This window comes from Zalophus californianus, chromosome 12, assembly GCF_009762305.2.
Source record: "Zalophus californianus isolate mZalCal1 chromosome 12, mZalCal1.pri.v2, whole genome shotgun sequence".
NCBI lineage: Eukaryota > Metazoa > Chordata > Mammalia > Carnivora > Otariidae > Zalophus > Zalophus californianus.
In genome coordinates this window covers 17746807-17765212 of record NC_045606.1, presented here as the reverse complement: position 1 = coordinate 17765212, position 18406 = coordinate 17746807, and positions in this window count along the sequence as shown.

The following is an 18406-nucleotide window of genomic DNA, read 5'->3' as shown; positions in this document are numbered from 1 at the left end:
TCATCTATCTACCTACCTACCTACCTGTCTATCTTGATAGATATTGTATCTTAACATACAATGGCTTTTGAAAAGAACATTTTAATTTTGATAAAGCTTAGCAATTTTTAAAAATTTCATGGTTTGTGCTTTTTGTGTCCTCTTTAAGAAGTTCTTTTCCTAACAAAAAATCATAAAGATATTCTTCTATTTTGTCTTTTAGAAATTGTATAGTTTTAGGTTATATTTAGGTCTATGATCCAATTTGAATTAATTCACAATGTGAAGTAAGCGTAGAGTGTTATTTTATTTATTTTTTACATTTGGATGTCCAATTGTTCCAGCATTAGTTATTGAAAAGACTGTTCCTTCTCCTTTGAATTATCTTGTCACATTTGTCAAAATCAATTGACTGTATGTGCAAAGGCCTATTTCTGGACCCTCAGTTCTGCTCCACTGAATTATGGGTCTATTCTTAGGCCCAAACCACACACTTTCCAGTAAGTCTTGAAATCAGCTAGTGTGAGCCTTCCAACTTTGTACTTCTTTTTCAAAACTGTTTGGCTATTCTAGAACTACTGACTTTCCATATACACTTTAGGATCGGTTTGTCAATACCTAAAAGAAAGACCTGCTGGGATTTTGACTGGGATTGCAATCTATAGCTCAGTTCAGCAGAAATACATCTTAACAATATTGGGTCTTCTAATCCACCACCATAGGATCTCTCTGCATTTATTTAGGGTTTTTTTTTTTTTTTCTTATCAAGGTTTTATAGTTACTAACATGTAAGACTTGCATATACAGTTGGTCCTTGAACATTGTGGGGACTAGGGGTGCCAAAATCCTTGTATAACTTTTGACTCCCCCAAAATGTAGCTACTAATAGCCTACTGTTGACTAGAAGCCTTACTGATAACATCAGCAGTCGATTAGCACATGTTTGGTATGCCATATGTATTTTATACTGTGTTCTTATAATAAACTAGAGAAAAGGTTAAGAAAATCATAAGGAAGATAAAATACGTTTACAGTACTGTACTTATCAAAAAAGTTCTGCATATAAGTAGACCTGTGCAGCTCAAAACCATGTTGTCCCAGGGTCAACCACATTTTGTTAAATTTATCACTAAACACTTTATGTTTTCTGATACTATTATAAACAATTCTGTCATAATTAATTCAATTTCAATTGTTCATTGCTCATTTATATACAATTGATTTCTGTATATTACTCATATCCTGAGAAACTGTTGTAGGATAAGTAGGGGCTGGTTACATGAGGTTGGGTAAATGGGAAGAAGAGGGAACATCTGACGTAAAGGTACTGAGACATGAACAAGATAAAGCAGGCAAGAAGGCAACCCTAAAACATTCTATATTAATCCAAGTGTCTACAGCAAAGCAGGAGTTGGCAGGAAGTGACTCTTCAAAGGGTAAATTATAGGGGCATTTAAGGTAAGCTAAGGAGGTAAGAGGTTTGGAGTTCATTCTGTAGAGAGTGGGTAAGCCACTGACATGTTTTAAACCATCATGTTTCATAGCAGATTGTGTTTTATTAGAGAGAGTGCACTGATGATTATGAAGAGAATGGATATGCCTGGGGGAGAGAAGAGAGTGATAAGAGAAGTATGTGAGGCAGGGCGTTTGGTTAGGGAGCTGTTAAAATAATTCAGGACATAAGATGATAAGGCAGGAACTAAGAGCACAATGGTTGTGAAATAGGAGATTCCTGACGCATTTGAGGATAAGTCAGGTTTTGGTGCCTCTGCACTCAGGTGCCAGTCTTTCCTTGTTGCCCCAAAAGACCCCATCCACAATGCACAATAATGCCAAGTCTCTCTAAGCTCAGAAATTTTCATAATTCTCTGTTATGCTGTCTGTAATTTACTTTTAAATACTTTAGCATATGCATTGTGTCATATATAAGTGGGTACATTAGTTCTAATTCAAATCTGAGGGATAGTTAATTATCATTTAAAGAGCCCTAATCAGAAATAAACTGCACGGGGATTAGCATTTGAGGTCAGCTCTCCAATATTCTCTGTGTAAATATGCACTAGGAGGTGAGGTGGTTAACATCAAGGGAAACAGAAATATAGTTTCATTGGTAAAACTTTAGTATATATGGATTGACTAGACATCCCCACACTAATTGATTTAGGAACAGCAATCTAATGGGTACAGTCGCCTAACTTTCTTTGAAGAGCATTCCAGGCCTAGGGTTCCCTTTGCCTTTGTATTCCATCACTTAACAAGGGATTCTGATCCAAGAGAAGTTTAGTGGATTCTCTTACATGCTGTTGTTACATCTGTTTTGAGTGAACCTTTCATGCAAAGCACTTGTCAAGTGCCTAAAGATTAGAGAGTGGGGAGTGGGTTTAACAAAAAAGATGTGACTATTGTTGTCCTGCGGGTTGAGACAGACTTGTGTGGGATGCTAAATTCCACCTGCTTTCATGTAGCCTAGCTCCAGGCAAGAGGCTCTCACTCACTTAATCATTTGGTATCTGTAACCTAAATCCAATTGCCTTTGATCAGCAATTAGCCACACTTCCATTCCTTTCAGAAACTTCCAAACTCCCAATGCTGTCCCCACCAAACTCTGCTCACACAGTCTGTCCCCCTGGCCGCTTCTTCCTGGGGCAGAGATTTCTGGTCCTCTCAGTCCCCAGGCAGTTCCTCTTCAATTTGTGTCATACCTTCTCAGGGCATCTTGTGCTCCCTGAATGTCACAGCTATCAGCTGAGCTGCTTATGGTTCTCAGATTATTCTATGTGTTCATCTGACCTCCCCAAATGGAGACAAACTCTTAGAGGAACAGGATCCCCCTGTCCCTTTCTCCTTGCCATATTTTAAATACTTTGGTCAAGCACTAGCCTTGGCATTGGTGAACAAGGCAAACAGCTTCTGCCCTAACACAGTGTTCAGTTTAGTTAGCAAGACAGACAAGAAAATGGGCAATTTTGAGAGACAATAATAAGGGCTAGGAATTCACTCATTAACTTATTCATTCATTTGCTCTGCTCATTTCACAAATGTGTATTGAGCTAATCCTACTTTAGCCACTGGGTGACACTGCTCAAGAAAGAGCCTGACCTCAATGATTCATAGTCCACTAAAGGGACTAGCCCACACTCAGAAAAGAAGGAAGTTGAATCCTGAAGGATAGGCAGTTGTGAGGTAAGGCTGATAACCACCAGTTAGTTGGTGCAGAGTGGTGCTTTAAGTTGCTGGGAATCCTCAGCTCCATCTTCCCACCACAAATATCTAATCCAGGCTTTCTTCCTGGAGAAAAATAAAACTAAGAAATACTACACAATGTTTGCACTTGTGTGATGTGCAGTGAGGGGGCACCTCCCTCTCCAGGCTAAAGTTCTCCCAGGAAGCAGCTTCTGAGGTGGAAATCCCCAGAGAATCAACCAGCTTGGCAGGGGGAAATCCACATTTTCCCTTCAATAGCTGGGTGTTGTTTTTCCCCTGTACCCTACTAAGAAGCCCCAAACTAAATTTATAGTTAACCCACAGGAATCTCTTTCTTCTCGAAGTAATAGCCTACTTGACAAGATAGGTTTCTCAATGGGAATGAATACAGCAAAATGTAGCGAGACCAGTGGATTCACCTCTCAGTTCTTTATCTCTGTTTCAGAGCTAAATGGCACCAGGCTCCTCTCACCTGAACAAAGCCTGCATTCAGGCCACAGTTCTGGAGCTCTACTTGGCCGAGCTTCCTTTTTTGTATCACACAGTCTAGGGTGTTCCCAGTTAATCCATACCTCTCCTCCCTAAGAATTTCCCTGTGTAAGGATGAATCAGCAGAATTTTGCCAAAGTTTGAGGTGGGAGGGACCTCCCACGGTGCCTCTGTATTATGGTTGTGGAGCTGTGAACTCATCTTTCCAGTTGGCAGACTCTCAAGTTTGCCCAAGAATTGCCTTTCTGTGGTGTGCAAAAGTTCAGTCCCAACATGACTTGATCTGGGTGTTAAAGAAAAAAATTCAACTGAGTAAATTTGAAGACCTAATTGGCTGTATTCAATGATTCATAAATTGGGCAGCATCCCATCTAGCCAATAAAAAGGAGCTCTGAAGAGCTGTAGAAAGGAAAATTTTTAAAGGCAGAAAGGGGTTGGGAAAAGTTTATTAGAGTGCATGGTTTTAGGCACCTTCCTAAGGAGGATGGAAAGGGTGTATCTGGTGATTTCCTCACTAGTGCTGACCAGGTAATTCTGGATTGATTGGTTAAAGGTTACATTCCCGGAGAGGCTGAATCTGCAATCTGCTGAGTAAAGCTTAGCATAAGTGACTCCATTTTGGGCCTGTAGTCTCTTTTTTAACAACGCCCCCTTTTGACTAGATTCTCAGCTAAACTGAGAGATATGAAAAAATTTTAACGCATTAACAGCATTCCCTGAACTGAGGTTCTCAGTATTTTTTTTAAATCTTTTGTGTGGTATGCACAGGTCATGACTTTTTGTTGTTGTTCTTTCCTTTTGTTTTGCTTAATCTCTGATATTCACAGGCTATGACTTCAGGTTCACAATTTTTTAGATTGAACATTCTCTCCATTCCTTTCCTGATGTTCCAGTCTTAGGGAGATCATTTGCTTGGTGGTTAGTAACTGGGAACATGTATTGAAAACCTTTGGGTGAATATAATGTGTTAGGGAGACTACTATGATTATTATAAGTGGGATAATTTCCAATGTTTGAAATACTCTTTGAAGTCATAGTCCCCAAGACCCAAAACAATCAAAATAAAATAAGTCAAAGAGAGACCCCACTGAAGGAGTCGCCTTTTTATACTAAATGTTTTGCTCAGTGATCTTATGTAACTGAGTTTCAACTTCCCCTGAAGTGTTAAACCAGGTTCAGTAGGTGATGATAGCCACAGCAAAGACACTTCCTTGCTCAGCTAAGAGATAATTAAGGACTGTTATTATCAACAACTTTGGCCAGAGTCTAAGGACTTTTATTGGGCAGCTATTGTTTTAGCAATGGATTCCACAACACTTTCAAGAGTTAGAAAAGGAAAGGTCCTAGATGGTGACATAGGAAGACTGTGAACTCACTCTTTTCACAGATACACCAAATCTATACCTATTTATAGAGCACTTCTTCCTGAAGAACTGAGGGCTGACTGAACAGCATCTGTACAACAAAATATACAGAGACACATTAACAAACAGGACTCCCAGCTCCCTCACCCCATGTGGCAAACTGTAGTGGGGAGGGATAGACCTGAGAGACTGTGAGCAGATTCTTCTGCTCTGGGACACAGAAAAATTGCCATGGGTTAAAAGGCCAACTAGAATATGAAGGATCCAGCCCTAAATCTGTGACAAACAGTGGGGAGCTCTCTCTGGGTCAGAGGGGCTGATAAGCATCATGGTTTATGTTCCCCCTCCACATTGATGGTGCAGATAAGATGAGGGTCCTGGCATTCTAGCCAGCCTACCATCTGAACAAACCCCAGACCCCTAGCCCACACCAACTCCAGTGATCCCATCAAGGTGGCCCTAGAGCAGCACACAACAAGACACCTCTGGTCAGCCCTCACTACAGCTCTAGCCTCCTCTCTGAAGGGACATAGGCAGAAAGAGCCCTGAAACACTCCAGGCCTCTACCACTTTGGCTCTAGACCACTCATCAGGGTAGCTTAGGTGCAGAGTGCCCTGGGGATCTCCCAGCCCTCACTTGCTTTGGCTACAGAGGACTGGTCAGATGATACCATGCACAGAGCATCTCAGGATTCTCGAGCCCCATGTCCACCTTGGCTACTTGGGCACCCCTGCATGGAGTACCTGAGGACACCCTGGCTTGCACCCACTTCAGCTCCAGCTGTCCTACTAAAGTGTCCTCTGAACAGTCTACCCCAGCCCACTAAAGTGGATACCCACTTTAGCTCTGGTTATCCCACCAGGGCTGCTGCAGCACAGAGTGCTTTGGGACCCCCAGCCCATGCTGTCCACAGCTCCAGCTGGCCAGTCAAAATCACCAAGCACACACAGTCTACACAGGAGACAGAGGAATATGATCCAAGTGAAAGAACAAGACAAAACCTCATAAAAAGAATGAAATAAAATGGAGCAAAGTAATCTACCTGATAAAGAGTGCAAAGTAATAGTCATAAAGAGGCAACTGGACTAGAGAAAGGAGTGGATGAACTCAGTGAGGATTTCAACAAAGAGAAAATATAAAAAAGAACCAATTAGAGTTGCAGAATACAATACTGAAATGAAAATGAAATGCTAGAGGGAATCAGCAATAGATTACAGAGTGCAGAAGAACAGATCAGTGATCTGGAAGAGAAGACAGGAAAATGAAAAGCTAAACAGGAAAAAGAAAAACAACCAAAAAAATGCAGATAGGCTAAGGGATATCTTGGACAACATTGAGCAAACATTTGAATTATAGGGTTCCCAGGAGGAAAAGAGAGAAAGGAGTAGAGAATTTATTTTAAGAAATAATAGTTGAGGGATGCCTGGGTGGCTTAGCTGGTTAAACAGCTGCCTTCAGCTCAGGTCATGATCCCAGGGTTCTGGGATGGAGTCCCGCATCAGGCTTCTTGCTCGGCAGGGAGGCAGCTTCTCCCTCTGCCTGCCTCTCCCCCTGCCTGTGCTCTCTCTCTGACAAATAAGTAAATAAAATCTTTTAAAAAAAGAAGTAATCATTGAGGGGTGCTTGGGTGGCTCAGATGGTTAAGCATCTGCCTTCAGCTCAGGTCATGATCTCCAGGTCTTGCAATCAAACCTCACATTGGGCTCCCAGCTTACCGGGGAGTCTGCTTCTCCCTCTCTCTTCCTCTCTCCCTGTTTGTGCTCTCTCTGTCTCTCTGTCTCTCAAATGAATAAATAAAATCTTAAAAAAAAAAAAAAACAATAGTTGAAAAGTTCCCTAGTCTGGGGAAAGAAAGCAGACATCTAGGTTTAAAAAGCATAGAGAGTTCCAAACAAGATGAACCCAAGGAGGTCCATACTACAACACAATATAATTAAAATGTCACAGATTAAAGATAAACAGAACATTTTAACAGCAGTAAGACAAAGGAACTACTATGTACAACCCCATAAGGCTTTTAGCTTATTTTTCAGCAGAAACATTGCAGGCCAGAAGGAGTGGCATCATGTATTCAAAGTGCTGAAAGAAAGAGAAAAGCCTACATTGAAGAATACTCTAGCTGGCAAGTTTATCATTCAGAATGGAAGGAAAGATAAAGTGTTACCCAGAAAAACAAAAGGTAAAGGAGTTCATCACCACTAAACCAGTCTTACAAGAAATGTTAAAGGGACTTCATTCGGTGGAAAAGAAAGACAATAATTAGAACTAAAAAAATTTTAAGAGGAAAAAATTTCACGAGTAAAACCAAACACACAGTAAAGGCAGTAGGGCAATCACTTACAAAGCAACTTTGAAGGTTAAAGAACAAAGTAGTAAAATAAGTTGTATCTAAAAATTCAGTTAAGAGAACTCACAAAATAAAAAGATGTAAAATATGACAACATATACATGAAGTATAGAAGGGGTAAAAATGAAATTCTTTTAGAATGTGTTTAAAGTTAAGTGCCCATCAAGTTAATATAGACTGCTCTGTACTTAGTATGTTATATATGAACCTCATGGTAACCACAAACCAAAAACCCGTATTACATATACAAAAAATAAAGAGAAAGAAAACCAAATATGACTATAAAGAGGGGCAGAGCAAGATGGCGAAGGAGTAGGAGACCTGGATTTTGTCTGGTCCCAGGAATTCAGCTGCATAGGGATCAAACCATTCTGAACACCTACGAACTCAACAGATCGAAAAAAAGAATAGCAACAACTCTGAACAGAAAAGCAACCACTTTCTGGAAGGTAGGACGTGCAAGAAGTGAATCCGAGGTGATATTCGGGAGGATACACGGCAGGGGAGGGGGCCTCCGTCAGCCGCTTCTGGCAAGGGATAGCAGAGCGGAGCACAAAATCGGAACTTTTAGAAGTTGGCTCTGCTGAGGGACGTCGCTCCAGTGGCTAAGCGAGGGGTGGAACCCTCGATGGGACAGTGTGGTCTCAGGACCCTCGGGGTCACAGAAAGACTGGGGGTGCCTGAGTGCAGCAGAGCTCCCAGGTATCGGAGCGGGGAAGCCAGCTGCAGAGACGGAGCCAAGGCGCGGGCTCTCAGCTTGGGGTTGCCATAAACCGTGATCCAAGGCACAGTCGGGCCACTGCTCCTCCAGCAGGGACCCAGCAAGTGGCAGATCTGGGGAGACTCCCCTTCCGCCCCCGGGAGGAGTGGTGCAGGAGTGCACCGCAGGGATCTGCTGGGTTTGGAGACTCCACACGGGGTCGGGTGCCAGAGATAGAAATGCTCGGTCACAGGCCGGGTAAGCACGGAGTGCAGCCGGAGACCAGGGAGACGGGAGTGATTGACTGCTTTTCTCTGAGGGCACACTGAGGAGTGGGGCCCTGAGTTCTCGCTCCTCTGGGGCAGAGATTGGGAGGTGGCCATTTTCATTCTTGTCCTCCAAAGCTGTACAGAAAGCTTACAGGTAAGGAAAGCTCATGAGAGCAAACCCGATCAGATTACTTAGCCCGGATGGGCAAGGGTGGGGCGGTTCCGCCTCCGGCAAAGACATTTGGGAACCACAGCAACAAGCTCCTCCCCCAGAAGATCAGCAAGAACAGCCCTCCAAGACCAAGTTTACCGATCAATGAGAATGGCAGAACTCCAGCGCTAGGGGAATACTACACATAGAATTCATGGCTTTTTCCCCATGATTCTTTAGTCTTTCCAAGTTAATTTTTTTAACTGTCTTTTTTTAAAAATTTTTCTTTTTCCCTTTTTCAACCAACATCTTCTCAATCCCCTTTTTAAAAAATACTTTTTATCCATTCATAGTAGTTACCCTTATTTTGGCATATATAAAAAAGTTGTTCTCTCTTTAAAATTTTGAGATACAGTTTCTCCTAACAGATCAAAATATACCCTAAATCTCTAGTGTATGGCTTTGTTCTAGTCTCCTGCCTGATCACATTCTCTCCCCCTTTTTTTTTCTTTAAATCCTCTTTCTTTTTTCAACCAACTTCTTAGCTTATCAATTCCTTTTATAATGTCTTTTATAATTTTCATCTTTACAGTCATATTCCATCCCTTCATCGTATTAACCCTCATTTTTGTACATATATAAGTTTTTCTTTCTTTCCCTTTCTTTTCCGCTGGTTTCAGGTCTTTTCTGATTTGTTTAGTGTATATTTTCTGGGGATGTTGTTACTCTGTTAGCACTTTGATCTCTCATTCATCTATTCTACTCTGGACAAAATGACAAGATGGAAAAAATTACCTCAACAAAAAGAACAAGAAGCAGTACTGACTGCCAGGGACCTACTCAATATGGACATTAGTAAGATGTTGAACTAGAGTTCAGAATGAGGATTTTAAAGATACTAGCTGGGCTTGAAAAAAGCATGGAAGGTATTAGAGAAACCCTTTCTGGAGAAATAAAAGAGCTAAAATCTAACCAAGTTGAAATCAAAAAGGCTATTCATAAGGTGGAATAAAAAATGGAGGCTTTAACTGCTAGGATAAATGAGGCAGAAGAGAGAATTAGCAACATAGAAGACCAAATGATGGAAAATAAAGAAGCTGAGAAAAAGAGAGATAAACAACTACTGGACCACGAGGGCAGAATTCGAGAGATAAGTGATGCCATAAGACAAAACAACATTAGAATAATTGGTATCCCAGAAGAAGAAAGAGAGAGAGGAGAAGAAGGTATATTGGAGCAAATTATAGCAGAGAACTTGCCTAATTTGGGGAAGGAAACAGGCCTCAAAACCCAGGAGGCACAGAGAAGCCCTCTCAAAATCAATGAAAATAGGTCAACACCCGACATCTAATAGTAAAACTTATGAGTCTCAGAGACAAAGAGAAAATCCTGAAAGCAGCTCGGGAGAAGAGATATGTAACCTACAATGGTAGAAACATTAGATTGGCAACAGACCTATCCACAGAGACCTGGCAAACCAGAAAGGACTGGCACGATATCTTCAGAGCGCTAAATGAGAAAAATATGCAGCCAAGAATACTATATCCAGCTAGGCTGTCATTGAAAATAGAAGGAGACATTAAAAGCTTCCAGGACAAACAAAAACTAAAGGAATTTGCATACACGAAACCAGCCCTACAAGAAATACTGAAAGGGCCCTCTAAGCAAAGAGAGAGCCTAAAAGCAACACAGACCAGAAAGGAACACAGACAATATACAGTAACAGTCACCTTACAGGCAATACAAGGGCAGTAAATTCATATCTTCCAATAGTTACCCTGAATGTAAATGGGCTCAATGCCCCAATCAAAAGACACAGGCTATCAGACTGGATTAAAAAACAAGACCCATTGATATGCTGTCTGCAAGAGACTCCTTTTAGACCCAAAGGCACCCCCAGATTGAAGGTGAGGGGTGGAAAACCACTTCCCATGCTAATGGACACCAAAAGAAAGCTGGGGTGGCAATCCTTATATCAGACAAATTAGATTTTAAACCAAAGATTGTAATAAGAGATGAGGAAGGACACTATATTCTACTTAAATGGTCTATCCACCAAGAAGATCTAACAATTGTAAATATCTATGCCCCTAACATGGGAGCAGCCAATTATATAAGCCAATTAATAACAAAAGCAAAGAAACACATCGACAACAATACAATAATAGTGGGGGACTTTAACACCCCCTCACTGAAATGGACAGATCATCTAAGCAAAAGATCAACAAGGAAATAAAGACTTTAAATGACACACTGGACCAAATGGATTTCACAGACATATTCAGAACATTCCATCCCAAAGCAATGGAATACACATTCTTCTCTAGTGCCCATGGAACATTCTCCAGAATTGATCACATCCTAGGTCACAAATCAGGTCTCAACTGGTACCAAAAGATTGGAATCATTCCCTGCATATGTTCAGATCACAATGCTTTGAGCTAGAACTCAATCACAAGAGGAAAGTCGGAAAGAACTCAAATACATGGAGGCTAAAGAGCATCCTACTAAAGAATGAATGGGTCAACCAGGAAATTAAAGAAGAATTTAAAAAATTCATGGAAACCAATGAAGATGAAAACACAACTGTTCAAAATCTTTGGGATACAGCAAAGGCGGTCCTAAGAGGCAAGTATATAGCAATACAAGCCTTTCTCCAGAAACAAGAAAGGTTTCAAATAACACAACCTAACCCTACACCTAAAGGAGCTGGAGAAAGAACAGCAAATAAAGCCTAAACCCAGCAGGAGAAGAGAAATAATAAAGATCACAGCAGAAATCAATGAAATAGAAACCAAAAGAACAGTAGAACAGATCAATGGAACTCGGAGCTGGTTCTTTGAAAGAATTAGCAAGGTTGATAAACCCCTGGCCAGACCTATCAAAAAGAAAAGAGAAATGACCCAAATCAACAAAATCATGAATGAAAGAGAGATCACAACCAACACCAAAGAAATATAAACAATTATAAGAACATATTATGAGCAACTATATGCCTGCAAATTAGATAATATGGAAGAAATGGATGCTTTCCTAGAGCTGTATCAACTACCAAAACTGAATCAGGAAGAAATAGAAAACCTGAACAGACCTGAACAGAAATTGAAGCACTAATCAAAAATCTCCCAACAAACAAAAGCCCAGAGCCAGATAGCTTCCCAGGGGAATTCTACCAAACACTTAAAGAAGAATTAATACCTATCCTTCTGAAACTGTTCCAAAAAATAGAAATGAGGGCGCCTGGGTAGCTCAGATGGTTAAGCGTCTGCCTTCGGCTCGGGTAATGATCCCAGAGTCCTGGGATCGAGTCCCACATCAGGCTTGATGTGGGATGCTCCTTGGGAGCCCGCATCTCCCTCTGCCTCTCTCTCTCTCTCTCTGTCTCTCATGAATAAATAAATAAAATCTTAAAAAAAAAGAGTTGCAAAAAATAGAAATGGAAGGAAAACTTCCAAACTTGTTTTATGAGGCCAAAATTACCTTGATCCCCAAACCAGACAAAGACTGCATCAAAAAGGAGAATTACAGACCTGTATCCTTGATGAACATGGATGCAAATTCTCACCAAAATACTAGCCAATAGGATCCAACAGTACATTAAAAGGATTATTCACCATGACCAAGTGGGATTTATGCCTGGGCTGCAAGGTTGGTTCAACATCCGCAAATCAATCAACATGATCCAATACATTAATAAAAGAAAGAACAAGAACCATATGATCCTCTCAATAGATGCAGAAAAAGCATTTGACAAAGTACAGCATCCTTTCTTGATCAAAATTCTTCAGAGTATAGGGATAGAGGGTACATACCTCAATATCATAAAAGCCATCTATGAAAAGCCCACAGCGAGTATCATTCTCAATGGGGAGAAACTGAGAGTTTCCCCCTAAGGTCAAGAACATGGCAGGGATGTCCACTATCACCACTGCTATTCAACATAGTATTAGAAGTCCTAGCCACAGCAATCAGACAACAAAAAGAAATCAAAGGCATCTGAATCAGCAAAGAAGAAGTCAAACTCTCACTCTTTGCAGATGATATGATACTTTATGTGGAAAACCCAAAAGACTCCACCCCAAAACTGCTAGAACTCATACAGGAATTCAGTAAAGTGGCAAGATATAAAATCAATGCACAGAAATCAATAGCATTCCTATACACAAACGAGACAGAAGAAAGAGAAATTAAGGAGTCGATCCCACTTACAATTGCACCCCAAACCATAAGATACCTAGGAATAAATCTCACCAAAGAGGCAAAGGATCTGTACTCAGAAAACTATAAAATACTCATGAAAGAAATTGAGGAAGACACAAAGAAATGGAAAAACGTTCCATGCTCATGGATTGGAAGAACAAATATTGTGAAGATGTCAATGCTACCTAGGGCAATCTACACATTCAATGCAATCCCCATCAAAATACTATCCACTTTTTTAAAGAAATGGAACAAATAATCCTAAAATTTGTATGGAACCAGAAGAGACCCCGAATAGCCAGAGGAATATTGAAAAAGAAAAGCAAAGCTGGCGGCATCACAATTCCGGACTTCCAGCTCTATGACAAAGCTGTCATCATCAGACAGTATGGTACTGGCACAAAAACAGACACATAGATCAATGGAACAGAACAGAGAGCCCAGAAATGGACCCTCAACTCTATGGTCAACTCATCTTTGACAAAGCAGGAAAGAATGTCCAATGGCAAAAAGACAGTCTCTTCAACAAATGGCGTTGGGAAAATTGGACAGCCACATGCAGAAGAATGAAACTGGACCATTTCCTTACACCACACACAAAAATAGACTCAAAGTGGTTGAAAGACCTAAATGTGAAACAGGAGTCCATCAACATTCTAAAGGAGAACACAGGCAGCAACCTCTTCGGCCTCAGCCACAAGAACTTCTTCCTAGAAACATTGCCAAAGGCAAGGGAAGCAAGGGCAAAAATGGGACTTCATCCAGATAAAAAGCTTTTGCACAGCAAAAGAAACAGTCCACAAAAACAAAAGACAACCAACAGAATGGGAGAAGATATTTGCAAATGACATATCAGATAAAGGCTAGTATCCAAAATTTATAAAGAACTTCTTAAACTCAACACCCAAAGAACAAATGATCCAATCAAGAAATGGGCAGAAGACATGAACACACATTTTTCCAAAGAAGACATCCAAATGGCCAACAGACACATGAAAAAGTGCTCAACATCGCACGGCATCAGGGAAATCCAGATCAAAACGTCAACGAGATACCACCTCACTCCAGTCAGAATGGCTAAAATTAACAAGTCAGGAAACAGATGTTGGTGGGGATGCAGAGAAAGGGGAGCCCTCCTACACTGTTAGTGGGAATGCAAGCTGATGAAGCCACTCTGGAAAACAGTATGGAGTTTCCTCAAACAGTTGAAAATAGAGCTACCATACGATCCAGCAATTGCACTACTGGGTATTTACCCCAAAGATACAAATGTAGGGATCCAAAGGGGTACGTGCATCCCGATGTTTATAGCAACAATGTCCACAATAGCCAAACTGTGGAAAGAGCCAAGATGTCCATCGACAGATGAATGGATAAAGACAAGGTGGTATATATATACAATGGAATATCATGCAGCCACGAAAAGGAACGAAATCTTGCCATTTGCAACGACGTGGATGGAACTGGAGGGTGTTATGCTGAGCGAAATAAGTCAATCAGAGAAAGACATGTATCATATGACTTCACTGATATGAGGAATTATTCTCAGGAAACTGAGGGTTGCTGGAGTGGTGGGGGGTGGGAGGGATGGGGAGCCTGAGTGATAGACATTGGAGAGCATATGTGCTATGGTGAGCGCTGTGAATTGTGCAAGACTGCTGAATCACAGTTCTATACCTCTGAAACAAATAATACATTATATGTTAAAAAAAAAAGAAGATAGCAGGAGGGGAAGAATGAAGAGGGTGATATCGGAGGGGGAGATGAATCATGAGAGACTATGGACTCTGAAAAACAAACTGAGGGTTCTAGAGGGGAGGCGGGTGGGAGGATGGGTTAGCCTGGGGATGGGTATTAAAGAGGGTCCATTCTGCATGGAGCACTGGGTGTTATACGCAAACAATGAATCATGGAACACTAAATCAAAAACTAATGATGTAATGTATGGTGATTAACATAGCATAATAAAAAAAATAAAAATTTAAAAAAAAAGAAAACCAAATATAACACTAAAGAAAGTCATCAACCACAAGGAAAAGAACAAGAGAAGAAGAAAGGTACAGAGAACTACAAAAAACAGCCAGGAAACAATTAACAAAATGGCAATAAGTATATACCTATCATAAATTACTTTAAACATAAATGGTCTGAATGCTCCAATCAGAAGACATAGGTTAACAGAATGGATATAAAAACAAAACCCATCTATATTTTGCCTGTAAGAAACTCACTTTAGACCTAAAGACACACACGGACTGAAAGTGAAGGGAAGGAAAAATATATTCCATACAAATAGAACTGGAAAAAAAAAAAGGCCAGAGTAGTAATGCTTACTTATATCAGACAAAGTAGACTTTAAATGAAAGGTAACAAGAACGAAAAAAGGACATTACATAATGATAAATGGATCAATCTAACAAGAAGATATAAAAACTGTAAATTTCCATATGTTCAGCATCAAAGCTTCTAAATGCATAAAGCAAATATTGGCAGACATAAAGAAATTGACAGTAATACAATAATGATAAGGGATTTTTACACCCCACTTACATCAATGGATAGATCATCCAGTCAGAAAATCAACAGGGAAACAATGGCTTTAAATGGTACATTAGACCAGATGGACTTAATAGATATATAATATATATGATATATATAAACATTCCATCCAAAAAACCAGAATACACATTCTTTTCAAGTGCATACAGAACATTCTCCAGGATCAATCACATGTTAGGGAACAAAACAAATCTCAATAAATTTAAGAATACTGAAATCATATTAAGCATCTTTTCCAACAATGATACAATACTAGAAATCTATTACAAGAAAAAACTGGAAAAAACACAAAGATGTGGAGGTTAAACAACATGCTACTAAATAACCAATGGTCAATGAGGAAATTAAAGAGGAAATAAAAAAATACATGGAGACAAATGAAAATAAAATACAATGACTTTTCAAAATCTTTGGGACATAGCAAAAGCAATTCTAAGAGGGAAATTTATAGTGATACAGGCCCACCTCAAGAAATGAGAAAAACTCAAATAAACCATCTAAACTTACACCTAAAAGAACTAGAAGAACAAAGCCCAAAGTTAGTAGAAAAAAGGAAATAATAAAGATCACAGTGGAAATAAATGAAACAGACACTAAAAAAATAGAAAATTGATCAATGAAACCAAGAGTTGGTTCTTTGAAAAGATAAACAAAATAAATAATAAATAATAAATATTTATTTAAAATAAATAATTAAACAAAATAAATAAGTTAGCTAGACTCACCAAAAAAAAAGAGAGGACACAAACAAAATCAGAAATGAAAGAGGAGAAGTAACAACTAACACCACATAAATACAAAGAATTGTAGGAGAATATTATGAAAAAGTATAAGCCAACAAAGTAGACAGCCTAGAAGGGATAAATTCCTAGAAACATACAATCTTCCAAACCTGAATCAGGAAGAAATAGAAAATCTGAAAAGACTGATTACTAGTAACAAAATTGAATCATTAATCAAAAAACTCCCGACAAACAAAAGTCCAGGACCAGATGGACTCACAGGTGAATTCTGCCAAAAAAAAAAAAAAAAAAGGAGTTAATACCTTTTCCCCCAAAAACTATTCTAAAAAATAGAAGAGGAAGGAAAGCTTCCAAATACATTGTATGAGGCCAGCATTACCTTGATACCAAAACCAAACAGAGACACTACAGAAAAAGAGAACAACAGACCAATAGCCCTGATGAACACAGTTGCAAAAATCCTCAACAAAATATTAACAAACTGCATTCAACAATACATTAAAAGAATCATTCACCACCATCAAGTGGGATTTATCCTGGGTTGTAAAAATGGATCAGTGTTTGCAAATTAATCAACATGATATGCCACATCAACAAAATGAAGGACAAAAATCATTTCATCATCTGAATAGATGCAGGAAAACATTTGACAAAACTCAACATCTGTTCATGAAAAAAATTCTCAACAAAGTGAGTTTAGAGGAAACAAACCTCAAAATAATAAAGACCATATATAACAAAACCACAGCTAACATCATACTCAATGATGAAAAACTGAAAGCTTTTCCTCTAAGATTTGAAATAAGACCAAGATGGTCCATGCTCACCACTTTTATTCAACATAGTACTGGAAATCCTAGCCACAGCAATCAGACAAGAAAAAGAAATTAGCGGCATCCATATTGGTAAAGAAGAAGTTAAACTGTCACTTTTGATAGATGGCATGATACTATACCAGAAAACCCTAAAGATTCCACCAAAAAATTATTTGAGTAATAAATGAATAAATTCAGTAAAGTTGCCTGTTACAAAATTAATATACAAAAATCTGTTGCATTTTTGTGAATAATGAAGTAGCAGAAAGAGAAATTAAGAAAACAATTCCATTTAGAGTTGCACTAAAAAGAAAAAATTCCTAGGAATGGACTTAACCAAGAAGGTGAAAGACCTATACTCTGAAAACAATAAAAGAATGATGAAAAAAATTGAAGATGACACAAATGGAAAGATATACATGCTCATGTATTGTTAAAATGTCCATACTATACAAAGCAATCTACAGACTGAAGGCAATTCCTATCAAAGTACCAATAACATTTTTCACAGAACTAGAACAAATAATCCTACAATTTGTATGGAACCATAAAAGACCCTGAATAGCCTAAACAATCTTGAGAAAGAAGAACAAGGCATGGAGGTATCACAATCCCAGATTTCAAACTATACTACAAAGCTGTAGTAATTAAAACAGTATGGTGCTGGCACAAAAAATAGACACAGATCAGTGGAATAGGATAGAGAGCCCAGGAATAAACCCACAATTATTGGTCAATTAATCTATGACAAAGAAGGCAAGGATATATAATAGGGAAAAGACAGTCTCCTTAATAAATGATGCTAGAAACGCTGGACGACAACATGCAAAAGAATGAAACTAGACCACTTTTTTTTTATTCCATACACAAAATAAACTTAAATGGATTAAAGACCTATATCTGAGAGCTGAAGCCATAAAACTCCCTAGAAGAAAACATAGGCAGTAATTATGTGGACATCAGTATTAGCAATATTTTTCTGGATCTGTCTCCTCAGGCATGGGAAACAAAAGCAAAATAAACTATTGGGACTTTATCAAAATAAAAAGCTTTTGCACAATGAAAGAAACCATCAGAAAAATAAAAGGGCAACATATTGAATGGGAGAAGATATTTGCAAATTATATGTCCCATAAGGTGTTAGTATCCAAAATAGACAAAAAACTTACTCAGTAGCAAAAAAATATATATAATAATAATCAATGAAAAAATGGGCAGAGGATTTGAATAGACATTTTCCCAAAGAAGACATAGAGAAACATACAGATTAGCCAAAAGACATATGATAAGGTGTTCAACATCCCTCATCATCAAGGAAATAGAAATCAAAACCACAGTTAGGTATCACCTTACACCAGTCAGAATAGCTAGAATCAAAAGACAAAAAATAGCAAGTATTGGTGAGAATGTGGAGAAAAAGAAAAATGTAAATTAACACAGGCACATAGAAAACAGTATGGAGGATTGTCAAAAAATTAGAAATACCATATGACCCAGTAATTCCACTACTAGGCATTTACCCAAAGAAAATAAAATACTAAATCAAGAAGATATATACTCCCTTATGTTTATTGCAGCATTATTT